The sequence below is a fragment of the Gopherus evgoodei genome, chromosome 5 (assembly GCF_007399415.2).
Source record: "Gopherus evgoodei ecotype Sinaloan lineage chromosome 5, rGopEvg1_v1.p, whole genome shotgun sequence".
In the NCBI taxonomy this organism is placed as follows: Eukaryota; Metazoa; Chordata; order Testudines; family Testudinidae; genus Gopherus; species Gopherus evgoodei.
This window is the reverse complement of record NC_044326.1, coordinates 21489210-21498149: the sequence shown is the minus strand read 5'-3', so window position 1 is coordinate 21498149 and position 8940 is coordinate 21489210.

The window sequence follows — 8940 nt, the reverse complement described above, 5'->3', positions numbered from 1 at the left end:
GTGCGCGGAATGAGTCCAATGGAAAGAACAGCGGATGATGATGCATACACACAAGGGGGCTGAATTAAAGTGCCTGGGCATTCTCCATTTTAGCATTTTGCGTGTTTGACTTTGCAACCTTAATGTTCTTTTAACATAGTAGAAGTGAGACCAAAAGAAATATTCTAAAGAAATACAATTGACCAATATAAACACAGACTCTCCCATCAAATACCTAGCATAAGCTACTACAGGGAGAAGCCTGAGAAAGAGGTCTTTCACCCTATCCTGAAAAATCAACGGACAAAGAGGGGAAAGGATGACTCTTAAGGATCATCTTTTTAAAAAAACATTCCCTCTGTAGCATCCAGTTGCGGGGGAGGGGTGAGCAGGGGAGAAGAAATCAGGTCAGTCAGAGCTAACACAGATGATCAAGCTCTGTTGGTCAAAAAGGGCAATGATCTTGGAAATGGCAATAAATTGTCCACTTGATAGATCACGTTTTCCAGTGGACTGTGGACTCATCAGGCTCCTTAAGGACTTTCATTGATGGCATAGAGCCAGATTTGGTTAGCATTGTGGCAGAATGGCCTGTAGTCTACACACACACACACATTTCACTTAGCAGTCCACTTCCAACATGCGGGGCCTGATTCACCTCTCACATTGGGGTAAATCAGTGCAGTAACAGCAGGGAAGGTGAGATCAGAATGAACCTTGCAGTGTAGACCTTGGCACGTCTGGTGCTCCATTGTCCAGGAATATTAAAATAGATATATTTTTACTGAAGGGATGGCTGGTCCATTTGTTTTATATGTGCTACAGCTCAGTTCTGTAGAACCTAGCTGACTTGGTTGGAAATCAAAATATAAGTGCTTTCATCTGCTGAGACAGATGAACTGAGCACCATGCAGTTCACTCCCTATGGCTCTTTCAGATAACTTAAAAAGGAAGTTTAGTCAGCTCTGCTAAATAGCACTTCTTGGAAAGAGAATCAGTTTGTCCTGATTTCTATGGTTGCAAGCTACACTGTTTTCCAGAGTGCTGTTAATGGCTCATCACTATTCTCCATCCCAGAGGTGGCTGTGTTACCATAATAGTGTATGTGATTGTGCAGTGAGGATGTAGAAATACAAGCCATTACAATATACAGCTGAAACACTATATGCTATCTCCTGTGGTCTTTGCTACTCTGTAAGTGGTAAACTTCTGTACCATGCACCCATTTGGCATTGTAACACCGACAGACCCCTGGTTGTCGGTAGGTGGGATCAAACCGGGGACCGCTGGAGCTTAGAGCATAAGCCTCTACTGCAGGAACTAAAAGCCAACCAGCTCTTAGCTAAGGCTGTGGAGCAGACATATTTTCTCTCTCTCACTAAGTGGTCTCGGGGCCATTAGATGGGACAGAACATCACACCCAGAAGGTGTGTGGGTTACACTTGCAGACTTGTTTTATAGCTTGCATTCTGCATAGCCCACTTTATTGTCCACTGAGAAAAGAATTTCATCCAGTGTGCAGAACAAAAAGCAGCAAAGGTGTGGAATAAAAAATATGCACCAAAAGATTTAGGAAATCCCAGTGTTCAGAGCCAAGTGCTGCTTTTCTCTGAATCAGATTATCAAGCCTCAGTTGGATTACACAGAATGGGATGACTGTACATTGATGTCTACTTTAGCCAATTTGTAGTATTTTGGTGAGAATGGGCAGTAGCTGGTCCTAGTGATTAAAAGCTTTTCCAGAGAGAGAAGGATAGGTGGTATCTTATCGCACAAAAAGGCAGAAATAATAGTGGTAGCTCAGTGTAGAGGCTGCAACATGTGCATGCTGACAATAATTAGAACACAATTCCCTGGCATATTCCTGAAATTGAATGTCCATTTATGTACCTGCCCAAACTGACAGCAATGCTGCATGTAGTGATGGGGTTCCCATGCTGTGGTACAACTAGTTGGAAGCGGCATGTCAAAAAATCTCTCGGAGGGGGGTGTCAATTTCTAGCAAACAGTTGTCACATGCTCTTCAGCAAGCCAGGAACCAAAATGCTTCCTGTCCTGGCTGCTTTGAGCCCTTATGGTAAATAACACACACCAACCAAGTCAGCATGGTAGTAGTATATAGACCTGGGCTGTGGCTATGCAGATGATTGCTGTACTCTCAGCGGTGGCACACAGGTGCCTGGCTGTCTTCTAGCCATTAGCTTGCACTGTTCAAACCACTGAGGTGACGTTCCAGATCATGCCAGAGGAGCAAGTCTCACCCCAAAAAAAAGACACATGCATAAGACCAGGAATGGGGCATGAACCACCTGTTGGGGAAGGCTAGCCCCACCCCCAGCCCCATCCCTTCTGCTTGCGGCCCCCCCACTCCACCCTCCTTCCCTGCCAGAGCCCTGAGCTCCCCACTGCAGCCGGAGGAGCCCCCACCCTAATCAACCCACCCCCCAGGCCCCGGCTGGCCCAGGTCGCTGGCCAGCCTGCCTTAACCCCAGCCCCAGCCCACTTCAGGGAAGAGGAGCAGCCTGGCCTGGGGGCATGTGGGAAGAGCAGGAGTGGGAAGGAGCATAGGGTAGGGCCATGCCCAGCTGACTGGGGAAACTTAGCCCATGCATACAATGGCCAGTTCCAAGCTGTTGCAAAGCCTCTAGTCACAAGGAACTGCGGGACCAAACAACAACCTCTACACCTGCTGCAGCTCAGGCTTTCCCTATGTCCTTCCTGTCCTTCAGAAGTTGCTGCCAGGCACAGCAGGTGCATAGCTGAGTTGAAAAGTCTGGCAGCAGAGGTCAGTGGCTAAAAGTCTGGCAGTAGGCTGCAGGAGAGCCTGCCACCTGGCTTTTGAGCGGCAGCTGGCTGCAATTTGAGTGGCTCCCCAGCAAAGGGTGACCTTGTGCAGTTGATCCAGTGTTGTGCGTGACTGTGGGCCCTGCCTGGGAGAGGGGTGGAGCTGATGAGGCACAAGATGACTTTTGTCGCTGAAGCTGCCAGCCACCCAGCTAAAGGTCTCACCGCCAACTCAACCTGCCGAGCCCTCTGCCTTTACATAGGGCTAGCCTTAGAGAAAACTTGTATTTTGGTACCCAGCCCCGCTGGGCACAGTCTCAGCCCCTACTGCTCCTGGTCCCCATGGATGCCTCCCAATTGTCCCAGGCCACTGTGGGCTCACCAGGCTTAAGGATGGCCCTGTCCCTAGGGGCACAGAAGAATGTTGAGGGGGGGGCAAGCAATAGCTGTGCGTCACCACTCGCCCCGTTTCCACCAGGAAGAAGTCTGGGCACCCCTCCCTCACACATGACACTCCCCTGCCAGCACCAAGTAGTCGCTGTGTATACATAAGAATGGCCATTTTGGTTCGCAAACTGTGGCATGGGACCTCAAAGTGAGATATGGGGTCATCAGGGCTGGCAAACTTGCTGGTGCCTGAGGCTGAAGCCCAAGCCCCACTGCCTGAGCCCGAAGTCCAAAGGCTTCATCCCTGGGTGGCAGGGCTCAGGTTACAGGCCCCACGCCCGCCAGGGCTGAAGCCCTTAGGCTTCATCTTTGCCTCCCACACACACACACCCTGGGCAGTGGGGCTCAGGCTTTGCCTTTGCCCCACCCCTACCTCCCCCCCGAGCGGGGCGTGGCAGGGGTATCTCAGGCCAGTGCAGGCTTTGGTTCCCCTCGCCTGGGGTTATGTAGTAATGTTTGTTGTCAGACGAGGGTCATAGTGCAATGAAGTTTGAGAACCCCTGGGTCAGACCAACGGTCCATCTAGCCCAGTATCCTGTCTTCCAACAGTGGCCAATGCCAGGTGACTACACCGGCAGCGTGCATGTCTGCGCTGCCACATGGCACCATCTCCCCAGACTATGACATCCCATGTGGTTGCCCAGATGGCCGACCTCTAAGCCCAGCCCTGCCGTTACACACACCTACCAGACCCACCCCGCCCCCACCCATCCCTTTTGCACACGTCCAAGAACATAAGAATGGCGCTAATGAGTCAGACCAGTATAGGGTTGCCACCTTTCCAACTGCAGAAAACTAACTTCCTCCACTTCCCCGCCCATGCCCCACCCCTTTTCTGAGGCTCCGTTCACACCATTCCCCCTCCCTCCATCACTAATGCTCCCCTACTCTTGCTGATTTTCCCCAGGCTGGGCAGGTGTTGGGGTACAGGAAGGAATGAGGGCTTCAGCGTGGGACCAGAAATGAGTGGTTCGGGTATGGGGGGGGGGGGTTCCAGGCTGGGGCAGGGAGTTGGAGTGGGGGGAGAGGAGGGCTTTGGCTATGGGTGTGGGGTTCAAAGTGCAGGAGGGGAAATGGGCTCTGGGAGGGAGTTTGGATGTGAGAGAAGGCTCAGGCCTTGGACGGGGGTTGAGGATGCAGGAATGGTGCCAGATGTGGACACTGGGAGGCAATTTGAGTGCGGGAGGGGGCTCAGGGCTGGGACCAGATGTGGGATTGCAGGAGGGAGTTCGGGGCATGGGCTCCAGGTGGTGCTTATCTCAGGGGGCTCCTGGAAGTAGCTGGCATTTGGTGCCATCTCCTAAGTGGAGACACGACCAGGTGTCTCTGTGTGCTGCCCCCATCTGCAGGTGCCACCCCCGCAGCTCTCATTGGCCGTAATTCCCAGCCAATGAGAGCGGCAGATCCAGTGCACGGGACAGGGACAGTGCACAGAGCCCCACTGGCCGTGCCTCTTCCTAGGAGTCAGAGGGAAAAGACAGCCACTTCCAGGCGCTGCATGGAGCCAGGGCAGGCAGGGAGCCTGTCTTAGCCCCACTGCGCTGCTGACTAGACATTTAATGGCCCAGTCCCATCAAAAACCAGAGGCCTGGCAATCCAAGACCAGTGATCATAGCCACTGATTCCGTGAGTGCTCTGCACCCACTGGCAGCCAAGCGTCCCACCGCAGCTCACCTCACCTCCGCCCCTGAGCGCGCTGCATCCCCGCTTCTCCACCCAGTGCTTGCCACCCTGAAACAGCTGTTTCATGGCGTAACAAGCTCGGGGAGGAGTGGGAACATGGCATGCTCGGGGGAAGAGGCGGGGCTGGGGTGGGGATTTGGGGAAGGAGTCCAATGGGGCAGGGGGGTGGAGTTGGGGTGGAGACTTTGGGGAAGAGGTTGGAATGGGACTGGGCCAGGTGGGACGGGGTGGGGCAGAGGTGGAGTCAGGCAGGGCCGGGGGCAAGCACCCACCAGCGCCAGGAGAAGTTGGCGCCTATGCCAATGGTCCAGCTAGCCCAGTATCCTGTTTTCTGCCAGTGACCAATGCCAGGTGCTTCAGAGGGAATGAACAAATAATCCTCAAGTGATCCATTCCCAGCTTCTAGCCAACAAAGGCTAGAGACTCCATCCCTGCTCATCCTGGCTAATAGCCATTAATGGACCTATCCGCTATGAACTTATCTAGTTCTTTTTTAACCCTGTTATAGTCTTGGCCTTCACAAGATCCTCTGGGAAAGAGTTCCACAGGCTGACTGTGCGTTGTGTAAAGAAATACTTCTGTTTGTTTGTTTTAAACCTGCTGCCTATTAATTTCATTTGGGGACCCTGAGGACTTGTATTATGTGAAGAGGTAAATAACACGTCCTTATTTACTTTCTCCACACTAGTCATGATTTTTAGACCTCAGTCATATCTCTCCTTAGTCTCTTTTCCAAGCTGAAATGTCCCAGTCTTATTAATCGTTCTTTATGTGGAAGCTGTTTTGTTGCCCTTTTCTGTAACTTTTGCAATTTCAATAGCTCTTTTTTTAGCTGGGGCTAGCAGATCTGCGTGCAGTATTCAAGATGTGGGTGTACCCTGGATTTATATAGTGAGCGATATTATATTTTCTGTCTTATCTAGCCCTTTCCTAATTATTCCCAACATACTGCACACATCTACCGTTCTCATTAATGCACCGGGGTGGGAAGGTTGGTTTGTTTTTCTGCGAGCTGCTCACAATATTCTGTATTTTTCTCAATTTAAATTTTGTCAAAGGAAAGCAGCATGAGCTTTGTTCAATCATAACCCAGAGCTGAATGAGCAGAAACTTCAAGCTAATTAGGCAAGTTAAAAAGGCAAGCCCATGAACATAGTTCAGTCACCCACTATATCACAACATCACTTATGATATATTTGTTTCATGTAGTTTGAGTAACCCAAAAGGCTTTGAGCAGGGGGTTGGACTAGATGACCACCTGAGGGCCCTTCCAACCCTGATATTCTATGATTCTAATAATGGCTGCTTCACTGCATATCTCCTGTGATTTACTGAGATGTTGACGAAGGCTAGCCTAATTGAACATTTTAGGCAGTTGTTTTACTACACTCTGGAAATAAGTGTGTTGACTAAGGCCTACAATAAATGTATAGAAAATTTGCATGTGGCTTCAATCTGCATTTTTCCTAAGCAAGTTGTCACTGAACATAGACAATTTGGGAAACCTTGAACCAATGACCGGTGCATAATTGAAGCTCAAAGGAGAATTCATATGAAAAAGTATGTTTGAACAGGAGCCCCCCTGGGTGACAAAGCTATTATTTTTCACCTCTTTTGTCCCTTGTTAATTCATACACTTATCTGATTTTTTGTGTCATTAGTCAGATTGTCGACAGTTTACTCCTGGGGGAATTCTGTGTTACTACTCAGGCACCAGAGGTGAAAGTGAGCAGGTACGGGCCGGTACGGAGGACCGGTAAGAAAAGGAATCTGCTTGAGGGAGGGAGAAGTCTGCCCCCTGCATAAGAATAGTTTAAACTCAGCTGTTCCCTGAGTGGTACAGCCCTTGGGGTTAGGAGTGATTTCTGGCATCCTTGTTAATTTCACTCACAGTAGCTGCGGGGGAGTGGGGAGGGTGTGTTTGACCATGGCAGGGGCAGTCCTTGTCTGCCCCTGGGATGAGGGGCTCTTGTCTCCAATATTAATATACACAACAAAATACAAGCATTTGGCTGCACTGCTTAAATCCAGAGCTAATAAAAGTAGGTGGAAGGAGAAAATTCACTGCCACATTGGTTTCTCATCTCCTCCCTAACCCTCCTCCAGCCAGGCTGCAGACAAGGCTCTGCATTCCCCCTCTTACCCCTACAGGGGTTCTCCTCTAGGCTCTAGCTTACAGTAGGGACACTGGCTGAGATGCCTGCTGCTGCTTCCTGCATAATAACAGTTTAAACTCAGCTGTTCCCTGCGCAGTTCAGCCCCCAGGGTTAGAAGCCGTTTCTGGCATCCTTGTTAATTTCACTCCCAGTTGTTGTTGATGGGGAGGGAAGGAGGGTGTGTGACCATGGCAGGGGCAGTTCTTTTCTGCCCCCGGGATGAGGGGATCTCCTATACAAAAAAAACACAATTAAAATCTGGAACCATTTCCAAGTTCAAATCTATCCCATTCCCTCCCCAGCAGAGGATCATGGTTATGATGTCCCAAGTGCTTGCAGATACTCTTTGAAATGTTACTGAACCACACAGGGAACAGCTGAGTTTAAACTGTTCTTATACAGGAGGCAGGCTTCTCCCTCCTTCAGCCAGTCTCCCTGCTGGAAGCTAGAGGGAAGCCCCTGCAACTGCTGCCTAATGCCAGGCAGGGAGAAAGCATGGAGCCTAGTGTCCACAGCCTGGGTGGAGGAGGAGGAAAGACACGGAGAAAAATGTGAAAGTGAGTTTTCACTTTTTCAGGCTTATTCCAATAGTAAAGTTTTATTTCAGGCAGTACTGGTAGTAGTAATAGTAGCTTTATTTTCTCTATCTATGTCATGCAATGGGAGGGATCCATGAAGTACGTAGGAGAGGTGGGTTGCTTGCGATTGGACCATATGGGTAAGAAATGTAAATTACTTTCACCTCTGCCCAAACCCCAGGGCTCCCAGCCGCCTCTGCAGCTGGTAGCTCGGGGGATGATTTAAAGGGTCCGGCTCCTAGCTTCAGTTGAATCCCTGAGCCCTTTAAATCCTGATTTAAAAACCCTAGGATTTAAAGGCCCCACCTCTTCTGCTAGAGACCACGCCTTTTCTGATTGAGGCCCCTCCCCCTATGCAGGACTTTGGAGTACCAGCAAGTCATTTAAGTTACTTTCACTCCTGTCAGGCACAGAATTCATGTCCCCCCACAGATTTTTTTTCTCTGCAGAAAATACATTCTGCTGGAACAGCACTGCAGTTACACCTTTTGCCCACCAGGAGCTGCTGTGGCACCAGAAAAGCGAGCAGCCAGTTCCACTGTAGCAACCGATAGGGAGGAGAGGCTATGTTCCTCACAGCATCCTGCCTGTGGGCACTAGATGAGGAGGCCTGGGATATGAGGGCGGGAGTGGACACATGGGATATGGGGGGTGAGGTCACAGACAGGTTCAGAAGGGCCACTGGCGGGGAAATACAGGGGCAAGTTCTGAATGGGAGTGGAGGTGCAGGGACACTCGGGGGGCAGTGAAAGGGCCACATGGGGACAGGGCTGGAGTGGCTGAGTGGGGGGGTGCAGGGACACATGAGGACAGAGGGGAAGCGGTGAATGGGCTGCATGGGGCAGGGAGAAGGGGTTCAGGGACACATGGGGATCGGGGGAGGAGGGGTGGCTGACTGAGGGTGCAGGGACATATGGGGACATGGCAGATATTCCTGACTGGTTGGGAGAGGCTAGGGCCACTCACGATCTGCATGTGGCAGGTTCCCCAACTCCCTAAGAATCCTTCCTCCCCCACCAGAAAAAACAAACCTGTTCCATACTTCTCCCACCCATACCCAACACCTCTCCAGGTTCACTCCCAGGGTCCTTCCCAGCAATTATTTCCCTGTCCCTCAGCTCCTCCATTACCCCTTACTCCCCAAAGCCTTTGCACTGCTTCTGAGGGGTGTAGGAAATATGTTTCTGTGTTGCAGTTTAAATGAATTATTACTCAAAGTTCTGTATTAATATGCCTGGTATGGAATCTATTTGTTAAAAAAACATTTCCTGAGTCTTTTTTGCTGACTGTATTGTTACAGATAGACTTGTTGA